The sequence below is a fragment of the Zootermopsis nevadensis genome, unplaced genomic scaffold (assembly GCF_977971745.1).
Source record: "Zootermopsis nevadensis isolate Lab colony 2312 unplaced genomic scaffold, Znev_1.0 Znev_ptg000001l, whole genome shotgun sequence".
Lineage (NCBI taxonomy): Eukaryota > Metazoa > Arthropoda > Insecta > Blattodea > Termopsidae > Zootermopsis > Zootermopsis nevadensis.
This window is the reverse complement of record NW_028259133.1, coordinates 17,422,483-17,438,452: the sequence shown is the minus strand read 5'-3', so window position 1 is coordinate 17,438,452 and position 15,970 is coordinate 17,422,483. Positions and strand designations below refer to the sequence as shown.

General features: G+C 43.7%; 1 protein-coding gene across 1 annotated transcript in view; it reads right to left on the bottom strand.

The window, feature by feature from the left end:
• Nucleotides 1-14,648: 14,648 nt before the first annotated feature.
• Nucleotides 14,649-15,970, bottom strand: part of LOC110832509 (putative tyramine receptor 2) — a 272,216-nt gene continuing 270,894 nt past the window's right edge. Inside the window, exon 4 of the mRNA XM_087347831.1 lies at nt 14,649-15,787. The gene's annotated coding sequence lies outside the window, so the exon portion shown is untranslated. The remainder of the gene's footprint in view (nt 15,788-15,970) is intronic.

The following is a 15,970-nucleotide window of genomic DNA, read 5'->3' as shown; positions in this document are numbered from 1 at the left end:
AACTGTCCCAAGCCTTTAGAAGTCACCTGTCCCAAGCCTTCAGAAGTCTCCTGTCCCAAGCCTTGAGAATTCACCTGTCTGAAGCCTTGAGAAGTCACTTGTCCCAAGCCTTGAGAAGTCACCTGTCGCAAGCCTTGAGAAGTCACCTGTCCCAAGCCTTGAGAAGTCAACTGTCCCAAGCCTTGAGAAGTCACGTGTCCCAAGCCTTGAGAAGTCAACTGTTCCAAGCCTTGAGAAGTCACCTGTCCCAAGCCTTGAGAAGTCACCTGTCCGAAGCCTTGAAAAGTCACCTGTCCCAAGCCTTGAGAAGTCAACTGTCTTACGCCTTGAGAAGTCACCAGTCCCAAGCCTTGAGAAGTCACCTGTCCCAAGCCTTGAGAAGTAACCTGTCCCAAGCCTTGTGAAGTCACTTATCCGAAGCCTTGAGAAGTCACCTGTCCCAAGCCTTGAGAAGTCACCTGTCCCAAGCCTTGAAAATTCACTTGTCCCAAGCCTTGAGAAGTCACTTGTTCCAAGCCTTGAGAAGTCACATGTCCCAAGCCTTGAGAAGTCACTTGTCCCAAGCCTTGAGAAGTCACCTGTCCTAAGCCTTGAGAAGTCACCTGTCCCAAGCCTTGAGAAGTCACCTGTCCCAAGCCTTGAGAAGTCACCTGTCCCAAGCCTTGAAAAGTCACCTGTCCCAAGCCTTGAGAAGTCACCTGTCCGAAGCCTTGAGAAGCCACCTGTCCCAAGCTTTGAAAATTCACCTGTCGCAAGCCTTGAGAAATCACCTGTCTTAAAGCCTTGAGAAGTCACCTGTCCCAAGCCTAGATAAGTCACCTGTCCCAAGCCTTGAGAAGTCACTTTTCCGAAGCCTTGAGAAGTCACGTGTCCCAAGCCTTGAGAAGTCACCTGTCCCAAGCCTTGAGAAATCACTTGTCCCAAGCCTTGAGAAGTCACTTGTCTCAAGCGTTGAGAAGTCACTTGTCCCAAGTCTTGAGAAGTCAAACGTCTCAAGTGATGCATGCCAGTCTCGGTGAATGCCACATGCTGTCTCTGCCGGAGACAGCCTCTATCTCACTTTGTTGCTTCTTGCCTCGTTGTTCCCGCCATCCGGCCTCCGCAGCTTGGTACAAGTGACTTCTCAAGACTTGGGACAAGTGACATCTCATGACTTGTGTCAAGTGACTTCTCAAGACTTGGGACAAGTGACTTCTCAAGACTTGGGACAAGTGACTTCTCAAGGCTCGGGACAAGTGACTTCTCAAGGCTTGGGACAATTGACTTCTCAAGGCTTGGGACAAGTGACTTCTCAAGGCTTGGGACAAATGACTTCTCAAGGCTTGGTACAAGTGTCTTCTCAAGGCTTGAGACAAGTGACTTCTCAAGGCTTGGGACAAGTGACTTCTCAAGACTTGGGACAAGTGACTTCTCAAGGCTTGGGACAAGTGACATCTCAAGGCTTGGGACAAGTGACTTCTCAAGGCTTGTTACAAATGTTCTCTCAAGGCTTGGGACAAGAGACTTCTCAATGCTTGGGACAGGTGACTTCTCAGTGCTTGGGACAAGTGACTTCTCAATGCTTGGGACAAGTGTCTTCTCAATGCTTGGGACAAGTGACTTCTCAAGGCTTGGGACAAGTGAATTCTCAAGGCTTGGGACAAGTGACTTCTCAAGACTTGGGACAAGTGACTTCTCAAGGCTTGGGACAAGTGACTTCTCAAAGCTTTGGACAAGTGACTTCTCAAGGCTTGGGACAAGTGACTTCTCAAGGCTTGGGACAAGTGACTTCTCAATGCTTGGGACAAGTGACTTCTCAATGCTTGGGACAAGTGACTTCTCAAGGCTTGGGAAAAGTGACATCTCAAGGCATGGGACAAGTGACTTCTCAATGCTTGGGACAAGTGACTCCTGAATGCTTGGGACAAGTGACTTCTCAAGGCTTGGAACAAGTGACTTCTCAAGACTTAGGACAAGTGACTTCTCAAGGCTTGGGACAAGTGACATCACAAGGCTTGGGACAAGTGACTTCTCAAGGCTTGGGACAAGTGACTTCTCAGTGCTTGGGTCAAGTGACTTCTCAAGGCTTCGGACAAGTGACATCTCAAGGCTTGGGACAAGTGACTTCTTAAGGCTTGGGACAAGTGACTTCTTTAGGCTTGGGACAAATGACTTCTCAAGGCTTTTGACAAGTGACTTCTCAAGGCTTGGCACAAGTGACTTCTCAAGGCTTGTTACAAGTGAATTCTCAAGGCTTGGGACAAGTGACTTATCAAGGCTTGGTACAAGTGACTTCTCAAGGCTTGGGACAAGTGACTTCTCAAGGCTTGGGACAAGTGACTTCTCAAGACTTGGGACAAGTGACTTCTCAAGGCTTGGGACAAGTGACTTCTCAGTGCTTGGGACAAGTGACTTCTCAATGCTTGGGACAAGTGATTTCTCAGTGCTTGGGACAAGTGACTTCTCAATTCTTGGGACAAGTGTCTTCTCAATGCTTGGGACAAGTGACTTCTCAAGGCTTGGGACAAGTGACATCTCAAGGCTTGGGACAAGTGACTTCTTAAGGCTTGGACCAAGTGACTTCTCAAGGCTTGGGACAAGTGACTTCTCAAGGCTTGGGACAGGTGACTTCTCAAGGCTTGGGACAGGTGTCTTCTCAAGGCTTGGGACAAGTGACTTCTCAAGGCTTGGGACAAGTGACTTCTCAATGCTTGGGACAAGTAACTTCTCAAGGCTTGGGACAAGTGACTTCTCAAGGCTTGGGACAAGTGACTTCTCAAGGCTTGGGACAAGTGACTTCTCAAGGCTTGGGGCAGGTGACTTCTCAAGGCTTGGGACAGGTGACTTCTCAAGGCTTGGGACACGTGACTTCTCAAGGCTTGGGACACGTGACTTCTCAAGGCTTGGGACAAGTGACTTCGCATGGCTTGGGACAAATGACTTCTCAAAGCTTGGGACAAGTGACTTCTCAATAGTTGAACAAATGACTTCTCAGTGCTTGGGACAAGTGACTTCTCAATGCTTGGGACAAGTGTCTTCTCAATGCTTGGAACAAATGACTTCTCAAGACTTGGGACAAGTGACTTCTCAAGGCTTGGGACAAGTGACTTCTCAAGGCTTGGGACAGGTGACTTCTCAAGGCTTGGCACAAGTGACTTCTCAAGGCTTGGGACAAATGACTTCTCAAGCCTTGGTACAAGTGACTTCTCAATACTTGGGACAAGTGACTTCTCAGTGCTTGGGACAAGTGACTTCTCAATGCTTGGGACAAGTGTCTTCTCAATGCTTGGGACAAGTGACTTCTCAAGGCTTGGGACAAGTGACTTCTGAAGGCTTGGGACAAATGACTTCTCAAGGCTTGGGACAGGTGACTTCTCAAGGCTTGGGACAAGTGTCTTCTCAAGACTTGGGACAAGTGACGTTTGCATCAGAAACAGTCCGAGAGAGTCCGGTTCCGCGACGCATGAGGTGGTGGAATTTTGAAAATTTTTAAATTTTTCGAAAATCGAAAAACGCTGCAAACGCTCTGAAATGCGCACAAAACCAAAAATTTTCGGAAAATTCGAAAGAAAATTAAAAGTTGAAAATTTTCAAAAATTCTTAGTTTTGTGCGCTTTTTGGGCGATTTCCCACGTTTTTCGATTTTTCGAAAATTTTCGGAAAAATTGAAACTTCTCAAAGGGGTACCCCTTTGAAAATTTTCAAAAATTGTCGAAATTTTAAAAAAATTAAAAATGGCTGCAAATGGCGTGAAACGCGAAGAAAATTAAAATTTTTCGAAATATTCAACAAAAATTTTGAATTCAGAATTTTTCAAAAAATTTTGCTTTTGTGCTCTTTTCAGACAAATTCCAGCTCTTTTTGATTTTAAGAAAATTTTGAAAAGTTTCAATTTTTTTCAAACGTCTTAAGTGATGCATGCCAGTCTCTGTGAATGCCACATGCTGTCTCTGCCGGAGACAACCTCTATCTCACCCTGCTGCTTCTTGCCTCATTGTTCCCGCCAACCGGCCTCCGCAGCTTCGCACAAGTGACTTCTCAAGACTTGGGAGAAGTGACATCTCAAGACTTGTGACAAGTGACTTCTCAAGACTTGGGACAAGTGACTTCTCAAGGCTTGGAACAAGTGACTTCTCAAGGCTTTTGACAAGTGACTTCTCAAGGCTTGGCACAAGTGACTTCTCAAGGCTTTGGACAAGTGAATTCTCAAGGCTTGGGACAAGTGACTTATCAAGGCTTGGTACAAGTGACTTCTCAAGGCTTGGGACAAGTGACTTCTCAAGGCTTGGGACAAGTGACTTCTCAAGACTTGGGACAAGTGACTTCTCAAGGCTTGGGACAAGTGACTTCTCAGTCCTTGGGACAAGTGACTTCTCAATGCTTGGGACAAGTGACTTCTCAGTGCTTGGGACAAGTGACTTCTCAATTCTTGGGACAAGTGACTTCTCAATGCATGGGACAAGTGACTTCTCAAGGCTTGGGACAAGTGACTTCTCAAGGCTTGGGAAATGTGACTTCTCAAGGCTTGGGACAAGTGACTTCTCAAGGCTTGGGACAAGTGACTTCTCAATGCTTGGGACAAGTGACTTCTCAATGCTTGGGACAAGTGACTTCTCAAGGCTTGGGACAAGAGACTTCTCAATGCTTGGGACAAGTGACTTCTCAAGGCTTGGGTCAAGTGACTTCTCAAGGCTTGGGACAGGTGACTTCTCATGGCTTGGGACAGGTGACTTCTCAATGCTTGGGACAAGTGACTTCTCAAGGCTTGGGACAAGTGACTTCTCAAGGCTTGGGACTAGTGACTTCTCAAGGCTTGGGACAAGTGACTTCTCAAGGCTTGGACAGGTGACTTCTCAAGGCTTCGGACAGGTGACTTCTCAAGGCTTGGGACAAATGACTTCTCAAGGCTTGGGACAAGTGACTTCTCAAGGCTTGGGACAAATGACTTCTCAAGGCTTGGGACAAATTACTTGTCAATACTTGGGACAAGTGACTTCTCAGTGCTTGGGACAAGTGACTTCTCAATGCTTGGGACAAGTGTCTTCTCAATGCTTGGGACAAGTGACTTCTCAAGGCTTGGGACAAGTGACTTCTCAGTGCTTGGGACAAGTGACTTCTCAAGGCTTGGGACAGGTGACTTCTCAAGGCTTGGGACAAGTGACTTCTTAAGACTTGGGACAAGTGACTTTTGCATCAGAAACTGTCCGAGAGAGTCCGGTTATGCGACGCATGAGGTGGTGGAATTTTGAAAAATTTTAAATTTTTCGAAAAATCGAAAAAAGCTGCAAACTCTCTGAAATGCGCACAAAACCAAAAATTTTCGGAAAATTTGAAAGAAAATTAAAAGTTGAAAATTTTCAAAAATTTTTAGTTTTGTGCGCTTTTTGGGCGATTTCCCACGTTTTTCGATTTTTCGAAAATTTTCGGAAAAATTGAAATTTCTCAAAGGGGTACTCCTTTGAAAATTTTCAAAAATTGTAGAAATTTTAAAAAAATTAAAAATGGCTGCAAATGGCGTGAAACGCGAAGAAAACTAAAAATTTTCGAAATTTTCGACAAAAATTTTGAATTCAGAATTTTTCAAAAATTTTTGTTTTTGTGCGCTCTTCAGACAATTTCCAGCATTTTTTGATTTTACGAAAATTTTGAAAATTATCAATATTTTTCAAACTTCTCAAGTGATGCATGCCAGTCTCGGTGAATGCCACATGCTGTCTCTGCCGGAGACGGCCTCTTTCTCACCCTGTTGCTTCTTGCCTCGTTGTTCCCGCCAACCGGCCTCCGCAGCTTGGGACAAGTGACTTCTCAAGACTTGGGACAAGTGACTTCTCAAGACTTGTGACAAGTGACTTCTCAAGACTTGGGATAAGTAAATTCTCAAGGCTTGGGGCAAGTGACTTCTCAAGGCTTTGGACAAGTGACTTCTCAAGGCTTGGGACAAGTGACTACTCAAGGCTTGGGACAAGTGACTTCTCAAGGCTTGGGACAATTTACATCTCAAGTCTTGGGACAAGTGACTTCTCAAGGCTTGGTACAAGTGACTTCTCAAGGCTTGGGACAAGTGACTTCTCAAGACTTGGGACAAGTGACTTCTCAAGGCTTGGGACAAGTGACTTCTCTTTGCTTGGGACAAGTGACATCTCAATGCTTGGGACAAGTGACTTCTCAGTGCTTGGGACAAGTGAATTCTCAATTCTTGGGACAAGTGTCTTCTCAATGCTTGGGACAAGTGACTTCTCAAGGCTTGGGACAAGTTACTTCTCAAGGCTTGGGACAAGTGACTTCTTAAGGCTTGGGACAAGTGACTTCTCAAGGCTTGGGACAAGTGACTTCTCAAGGCTTGGGACAGGTGACTTCTCAAGGCTTGGGACAGGTGTCTTCTCAGTGCTTGGGACAAGTGACTTCTCAAGGCTTGGGACTAGTGACTTCTCAAGGCTTGGGACTAGTGACTTCTCAAGGCTTGGGACAAGTGACTTCTCAAGGCTTGGGATAGGTGACTTCTCAAGGCTTGGGACAGGTGATTTCTCAAGGCTTGGGACAAATGACTTCTCAAGGCTTGGGACAAGTGACTTCTCAAGGCTTGGGACAAATGGCTTCTCAAGGCTTGGGACAAATTACTTCTCAATACTTGGGACAAGTGACTTCTCAGTGCTTGGGTCAAGTGACATCTCAAGACTTGTGACAAGTGACTTCTCAAGACTTGGGACAAGTGACTTCTCAAGGCTTGGGACAAGTGACTTCTCAAGGCTTTGGACAAGTGACTTCTCAAGGCTTGGGACAAGTGACTTCTCAGTGCTTGGGACAAGTGACTTCTCAATTCTTGGGACAAGTGTCTTCTCAATACTTGGGACAAGTGACTTCTCAAGGCTTGGGACAAGTTACTTCTCAAGGCTTGGGACAAGTGACTTCTTAAGGCTTGGGACAAGTGACTTCTCAAGGCTTGGGACAAGTGACTTCTCAAGGCTTGGGACAGGTGACTTCTCAAGGCTTGGGACAGGTGTCTTCTCAGTGCTTGGGACAAGTGACTACTCAAGGCTTGGGACAAGTGACTTCTCAATGCTTGGGACAAGTGACTTCTCAATGCTTGGGACAAGTGACTTCTCAAGGCTTGGGACAAGTGACTTCTCAAGGCTTGGGACAAGTGACTTCTCAAGGCTTGGGACAGGTGACTTCACAAGGCTTCGGACAGGTAACTTCTCAAGGCTTGGGACAAGTGACTTCTCAAGGCTTGGGACAAGTGACCTCTCAAGGCTTGGGACAAATGACTTCTCAAGGCATGGGACAAGTGACTTCTCAATACTTGGGTCAAGTGACTTCTCAGTGCTTGGGACAAGTGACTTCTCAATGCTTGGGACAAGTGTCTTCTCAATGCTTGGGACAAGTGACTTCTCAAGGCTTGGGACAAGTGACTTCTCAAGGCTTGGGACAAATGACTTCTCAAGGCTTGGGACAGGTGACTTCTCAAGGCTTGGGACAAGTGACTTCTCAATTCTTGGGACAAGTGTCTTCTCAATACTTGGGACAAGTGACTTCTCAAGGCTTGGGACAAGTTACTTCTCAAGGCTTGGGACAAGTGACTTCTTAAGGCTTGGGACAAGTGACTTCTCAAGGCTTGGGACAAGTGACTTCTCAAGGCTTTGGACAGGTGACTTCTCAAGGCTTGGGACAGGTGTCTTCTCAGTGCTTGGGACAAGTGACTACTCAAGGCTTGGGACAAGTGACTTCTCAATGCTTGGGACAAGTGACTTCTCAATGCTTGGGACAAGTGACTTCTCAATGCTTGGGACAGGTGACTTGACAAGGCTTCGGACAGGTAACTTCTCAAGGCTTGGGACAAGTGACTTCTCAAGGCTTGGGACAAGTGACTTCTCAAGGCTTGGGACAAATGACTTCTCAAAGCATGGGACAAGTAACTTCTCAATACTTGGGTCAAGTGACTTCTCAGTGCTTGGGACAAGTGACTTCTCAATGCTTGGGACAAGTGTCTTCTCAATGCTTGGGACAAGTGACTTCTCAAGGCTTGGGACAAGTGACTTCTCAAGGCTTGGGACAAATGACTTCTCAAGGCTTGGGACAGGTGACTTCTCAAGGCTTGGGACAAGTGACTTCTCAAGACTTGGGACAAGTGACGTTTGCATCAGAAACAGTCCGAGGGAGTCCGGTTCCGCGACGCATGAGGTGGTGGAATTTTGAAAAATTTTAAATTTTTCGAAAAATCGAAAAACGCTGCAAACGCTCTGAAATGCGCACAAAACCAAAAATTTTCGGAAAATTCGAAAGAAAATTAAAAGTTGAAAATTTTCAAAAATTCTTAGTTTTGTGCGCTTTTTGGGCGATTTCCCACGTTTTTTGATTTTTCGAAAATTTTCGGAAAAATTGAAATTTCTCAAAGGGGTACCCCTTTGAAAATTTTCAAAAATTGTCGAAATTTTAAAAAAATTAAAAATGGCTGCAAATGGCGTGAAACGCGAAGAAAATTAAAATTTTTCGAAATATTCAACAAAAATTTTGAATTCAGAATTTTTCAAAAAATTTTGCTTTTGTGCTCTTTTCAGACAAATTCCAGCTTTCTTTGATTTTAAGAAAATTTTGAAAAGTTTCAATTTTTTTCAAACGTCTTAAGTGATGCATGCCAGTCTCTGTGAATGCCACATGCTGTCTCTGCCGGAGACAACCTCTATCTCACCCTGTTGCTTCTTGCCTCATTGTTCCCGCCAACCGGCCTTCGCAGCTTCGCACAAGTGACTTCTCAAGACTTGGGAGAAGTGACATCTCAAGACTTGTGAAAAGTGACTTCTCAAGACTTGGGACAAGTGACTTTTGCATCAGAAACAGTCCGAGAGAGTCCGGGTCCGCGACGCATGAGGTGGTGGAATTTTGAAAAATTTTAAATTTTTCGGAAAATCGAAAAACGCTGCAAACGCTCTGAAATGCGCACAAAACCAAAAATTTTCGGAAAGTTCGAAAGAAAATTAAAAGTTGAAAATTTTCAAAAATTCTTAGTTTTGTGCGCTTTTTGGGCGACTTCCCACGTTTTTCGATTTTTCGAAAATTTTCGGAAAAATTGAAATTTCTCAAAGGGGTACCCCTTTGAAAATTTTCAAAAATTGTCGAAATTTTAAAAAAATTATAAATGGCTGGAAATGGCGTGAAACGCGAAGAAAACTAAAAATTTTCTAAATTTTCGACAAAAATTTTGAATTCAGAATTTTTCAAAAAATTTTGCTTTTGTGCGCTTTTCAGACAATTTCCAGCATTTTTTGATTTTACGAAAATTTTGAAAATTATTAATTTTTTTCAAACGTCTCAAGTGATGCATGCCAGTCTCGGTGAATACCACATGCTGTCTCTGCCGGAGACAGCCTTTATCTCACTCTGTTGCTTCTTGTCTCGTTGTTCCCGCCAACCGTCCTCCGCAGCTTGGGACAAGTGATTTCTCAAGGCTTGGGACAGGTGACTCCTCAAGGCTTGGGACAAGTGACTTCTCAAGGCTTGGGACAAGTGACTTCTCAAGGCTTGGGACAGGTGACTCCTCAAGGCTTGGGACAAGTGACTTCTCAAGGCTTGGGACAAGTGACTTCTCAAGGCTTGGGACAAGTGACTTCTGAAGGCTTGGGACAAGTCACTTCTCAAGGCTTGGGACAAATGATCTCTCAAGGCTTGGGACAAGTGACTTCTCAAGGCTTGGGACAAGTGACTTCTCAATGCTTGGGACAAGTGACTTCTCAGTGCTTGGGACAAGTGACTTCTCAAGGCTTGGGACAAGTGACATCTCAAGGCTTGGGACAAGTGACTTCTCAAGGCTTGGGACAAGTGACTTCTCAATGCTTGGGACAAGTGACTTCTCAGTGCTTGGGACAAGTGACTTCTCAATGTTTGGGACAAGTGTCTTCTCAATGCTTGGGACAAGTGACTTCTCAAGGCTTGGGACAAGTGACTTCTCAAGGCTTGGGAAAAGTGACTTCTCAAGTCTTGGGACAAGTGACTTCTCAAGGATTGGGACAAGTGACTTCTCAAGGCTTGGGACAGGTGACTTCTCAAGGCTTGGGACAAGTGACTTCTCAAGGCTTGGGACAAGTGACTTCTCAAGGCTTGGGACAAATGACTTCTCAAGGCTTGGGACAAGTGACTTCTCAATACTTGGGACAAATGTCTTCTCAGTGCTTGGGACAAGTGACTTCTCAATGCTTGGGACAAGTGACTTCTCAAGGCTTGGGACAAGTGACTTCTCAAGGCTTGGGACAAGTGACTTCTCAAGACTTGGTACAAGTGACTTCTCAAGACTTGGGACAAGTGACTTTTGCATCAGAAACAGTCCGAGAGACTCCGGTTCAGCGACGCATGAGGTGGTGGAATTTTCAAAAATTTTAAATTTTTCGAAAAATCGAAAAACGCTGCAAACACTCTGAAATGCGCACAAAACCAAAAATTTTCGGAAAATTCGAAAGAACATTAAATTTGAAAATTTTCAAAAATTCTTAGTTTTGTGCGCTTTTTGGGCGATTTCCCACGTTTTTCGATTTTTCGAAAATTTTCGGAAAAATTGAAATTTTCAAAAATTGTCGAAATTTTCAAAAAATTAAAAATGGCTGCAAATGGCTTGGGACAAGTGACTTCTCAATGCTTGGGACAAGTGACTTCTCAAGGCTTGGAAAAAGTGACTTCTCAAGACTTGGGACAAGTGACTTGTCAATGCTTGGGACAAGTGATTTCTCAGTGCTTGGGACAAGTGACTTCTCATGACTTGGGACAAGCGACTTCTTAAGACTTAGGGCAAGCGACTTCTCAAGGAAGGCATATCTTGGTGATATTTAAAAAAATTAGAATAATAAAAAAATGCTGGAAATTGTCTGAAAAACGTACAAAACAAAAACAAAATTGAAAATTTTTAAAGATATTTTGAATGTGAAATTTTTTCAATTTTCTTGGATTATGCGCTTTTTTGACAATTTCCAGGATTTTTTGGTTTTTTGAAAATTTTCAAATTTTTCAAAATTCCCCCACTTGATGCCTTGCGGAACCAGTCTGTCGGACTGTTTCTGATGTACTGTGACAATGACGAATGCGGCCTGAGCATGTCTCGGTCTCTGCACGGACCGGTCTCTGTATGACACGACTCTGACCTGTCGTCTCTAAACAACTCTGGTGCGGTAGACAACACGTAAAGTATTGACACTGACCAGCAGAAAACGAGTCCGGCAGGGGCCGGTTGGTGCACACACCGAGGCAGGCAGCAAACAGGTGAGATAGAGGCCCAGTCTGGCAGAGACAGAGAGAGGCAAGTCCCAAGTCGCGAAAAGTCGCAAGACCCAAGTCGCGAAAAATCGCAAGTGTAGTCTGCCGCACCAGAGCTGTTTAATGACGCCACGTCAGAGCTGTGTCATACAAGGACCGGTCCGTGCAGATACCGAGACATGCTCAGACCGTATTCGTCAGAGACACAGTGCATCAGAAACAGTCCGTCAGAGAACCGTTCTGCAAGGCGTCAGGTGTGGGAATTTTGAAAAATTTCTAGAATTTCTTGATTTTTTGAAAATTTTGAAATTTTTAAAAAATTCCACCCACCTGATGCTTTGCAGATCCATTCTCTCTCCGACTGTTTCTGATATACTGTGTCACTGACGAATGAGGTTTGTGCCTGACTCGGTCTCTGTATGACACGTCTCTGACGTGCCATCACTGACAAGGCCAGGTGCGGCAGACAACACATAAGGCAGAGACCCCCACCAGCACAGACCGAGTCCTCGAGAGGCCGGTTGGGGCAGACACCGAGGCAAGCAGCAATCGAGTGAGATAGAGGCCGAGTCCGGCAGCGACAGGGTAAGGCATTCACCGAGTTTGGCAATTATCTCTTGGTGAGAGTTTGGAGGAATTCTTCATAATTTTAAAAATTTTCGAAAAATCAAAAAAGGTATGCAAATTGCCTGAAAAGCGCACAAAACCAAAATGTTTAAAAAAATTCGAAAACATTTTCGAAGTCCGAATTTTTCAATTTTTTTAATTCTTTGCACTTTTTGGACGTTTTCCTGCATTTTTGATTTTTCGATAATTTTGATAAAATTTCAAAATATTGAAATTTTATGAAAAATTTATAATTGGTTATAAATGTCGTGAAAAGCGAAAGTAACTAAAAATTTTCGGAATTTCCGAAAAAAAATTTAAGTCGGAATTTTTCAAGTTTTCTTAGTTTTCTGCGCATTTTGTAAATTAATCTTTATTTTTTGATTTTTCGAAAATTTTGAAATTTTCCTCAAAATTCTCTCCAATCGGTATTTGATAGTAGCGGTATCTAGACGACGCCGTCTGTGCCGCACCCTGTCTCTGAACGACCCGTTTCTGCCTCTCTCTCTGTACGAATCGTTCATACTGTGCCCCGACATCGAACAGGCCGTCTCTGCAAGGACCTAGTTCGACACACGGTGAAGCACAGAACGTGTGAGGCAGAGACCGAGTCAAACAGCGACCGGCTGAATCACAGAGCGCGTCAAGGAGAGGCCCTGTGTGACAGCGCGTGTCAAGCACAGGTTGTGTCAAGTTCAGACACTGTCAACACAGGCGAGTGGTGCACAGACAGACCGTCTCTACATGGATCTGGTTCGACAGACGGTGAGGCACAGAGACCGCGTGCAGCAGAGACCCTGCGTGGCACAGGCCGTGTCCGCAGAGGTTGGGTGAAGCACAGAGCGAATGTGGTTGAAACTGTGTGAGGCTGATAGGTACTGGCACAGACTGGGCCCATGAGAGAGCATGTAAATTGTCTGAAATGAGCACAAAACCAAAAATTTTCGAAGTTCTATATTTTCAAAATTGTTTAGTTTTGTGCGCTTTTTGGACGTTTTCTTGCAGTTTTTGATTTTTCAAATTTTTTTATACATTTGAAATTTTTGACGATGGAATCCCTTTCAAAATTTTTTGAAAATTTTGAAATTGTTAAAAATCTCGTGAAAATCCAATGTAACAAAATAACTTGTAATTTTCGAGAAAATCTTGAATTCGGAATATTTCAAAAATAGTTTTGTGTGCTTTTGGACAATTTCCAATATTTTTAATTTTTTTTACATATTTTGAATTTTTTGAATTTTTTTCAATATAGTCCCCATACATTCCCTAAAAATATGATTTCTGCTGTACCCGGTCTCATCCGTACGTTCTCTCTGACACCGGGTCTCAGCCGGACTTGGTCTCTTCACGAACCGGTCTATGTGGCTCGGTCTCTGAATGAGCCTGTCTAAATCTACGTGGTTCATTAGTTACCGGGTGAGGCAAGGAACGTGTCTGGCAGAGATCGAGAGAAGCGGAGACTGTGTGAAACAGAAACCGAGTCTAGCAGGGACACCTTGTTCCAGAGATTGAGTCCTATAGACTATAGGACTCAGTCTCTGGAACAAGGTGCTTCTTCGGTTCTCTATAGTATAGAGAACCGAAGAAGCACAGGCATTGTCTAGTTGAGACTGGACTGGTTGTTGTAGAGATCGAATCCGGCAGAGACCGAGGCGGGCAGAGACCGTGGGTATCAGTGAATGCTTCTGGTACGATTCGCGTATTCAAAATTTTGAAAAATTGTAGAAATTTTTCAAAATTTCGAAAAATAAAAAGTTTCTGGAAATTGTCTAAAAAGTTCACAAAATTAAATTTTTTTAAAAGTTTTCAAAAAATATCTATTAGTAGATGTTTTTCAAGAATTTTATTGTTTTGTGCGCTCTTTGCACAATTTCCATCATATTTTGATTTTTAAACAATTATGAAATATTTGAACATCTTTTTCAAAATTCGCCACACCAGTTCCCTGATATTACAGTGTCTGCCGTACACTGTCTCTGCAACATCCCGTCTCTGTATGGCTCGGTCTCTGAATGCACTTCTCTATAAAGAACTGGTCCGTTAATGAACAGCGGTGGTGGGGAACGTATCCGGCAGAGAACGAGAAAAGTAGAGACCGTGTGAAGCAGAGACCGAGTCTAGCAGAGACTGAGTACGACTGTGACCGGTCGAAGCAGATGTAGAACTTCCAGGGACTGGGTGTTACAGAGACCGCGTCTGTCAGGGACGTGGTGTGTCAGTGTCCGGTTCTGACTCTGCTTCTTCCGTTCACTGTAGGACTCTGTAGTACTCTTGAGACTTTACGCCGTACAAACTTGTAGTTTGGTACCAACGTTTTCGCTATAACTTCCTTCATCCAAGTTTAGAATGAACAAAAGTATTAAAGTCAACAATTACACACATTACAACGAAGTGAATTATTTGTCTTATACCTGACAAAACGCTGTTGGTTATTATCTGTAGGCACACCATATAATGTTGCCAGACATAGGATCAGGACAGACAGGTTCACGGTTCGTTCCCCGACAGATGGCATGAATATAGATAGTTAATATAATTACTCTTTTTGTACATTTCGTGCTATCTACGACGTTGCTTATAACGGAAATTACAAGTGCTGGTTTCTTCGCGTAACGTCCATGTTATAACAAGAAAAGAGAAATACATGTAACAGCTACTCACTTCGTTAGTAATGTTTCATCGTTGTTATCAGAGAGGTAACTGGAAACATATTTCGACTCCACAGAGTTTATATAATTCCAAGTAAGAGAGCACCTTATATTGTAAAGTGTCACATTTGTGTTCACAACACAAACAATGAAGTAATACAAATCACAGTGTAAGAAAGCTTCAGCAGAAACCAAGTCAAGATTTATTTCAGTGATCATCTTGAATTCTTGGGAACATGAAAGCGACTGTCAGCTGTCACAAATGGTTTCTAAAGCGAGTGCTCCGTTGTCTTTAATCACTTTATTATAACAACCATACCCAAGATGACAATTCCAATATAGTCTGATAACCAAACCACATAAAGATGGAAATCCGAACAGAAGCCACTCTACATTTGATCTGAAAAATATAAACTAAAATACGATTCTGAGAAATCTTCTCTATTTCATATTAGTTACGGGCTCCTGAACAAAGTTTTGGTTGAATGCAAATATAACTTCATAACAGAAACAAGTATTTTCCCACATTCTTTATACCGGTTATCGTATATGACAGCAACGCAAAATATTCATTACGAATCGTCTTGGGTACGAAGTAAGTTGGATCTAGTAAATATTTTTCCAATCATTTCCTCATTTCTTCACTTCTGAGGTCATATTATTTTCATGTGATACCGATAAAATTTTGAATAAATTTAGAACCGACGTTATGCAATTAGTAACTAATCCAACATCATGTTTCTACATTTTCTATGAGTGAATGGTGGTGGGATGGGTGCCGAACCGACCCTGATCTTTTGTGCAACCCAATTATCTTTTTATCCGCTAGTATTCCCGCATCAATACGTTATCTCAGAAAGACTGGTCTTGTGACAGTCATATGCTTTCATGAAGCCTCAGAATCACACGGGGAATGTGAGGCTGTATCTATTTCGTTGGTCAAGGTGTCTCTGTGTATCTGACCTCGTAGTGTTCCAGGGCCATTTGTCATCGTTGACCTGTTTAATTACAGAGTTGCCTTCAGACCTGGGCTCTTTAAGCCAGGTCCTCCGTGGACTTGGATAGTGCTGATTTAGCCTCAAGAATTACTTTTGTTCTCTCCAGCTTTCTTAAGCGTCCTCCTGGTACTTGCAGACAAGTCGGTCTTTCCCAGAAAAAATCCTACGTACCTTGAAGTCTATATATGTTGTAGTAGTCACCTCTGTCCACACGTCTGAAGCGCTTCGTCTCTGTCTGTTATGGAATGCCAGAACTTATGGCTCCCCACTGAGAGCCACCGACTCACAGATGTGTCAGAGAGCTCCTTTGTTTGTCTCCCACTGCAAACGGGAAACAAACAATTACCACCTACAAAGACTCATACGGATTCTTGCCCTGTGCCCCGAAAGGATTGTTAGCTACGCTGCTATCACCATCTCAGTGCCATTGCGCACCTTGGCTTCGGTAGATCAAAGCGCTGTCCGCCATCCAAAGACGTAACCCCCTCCGCGACATGGACGCCA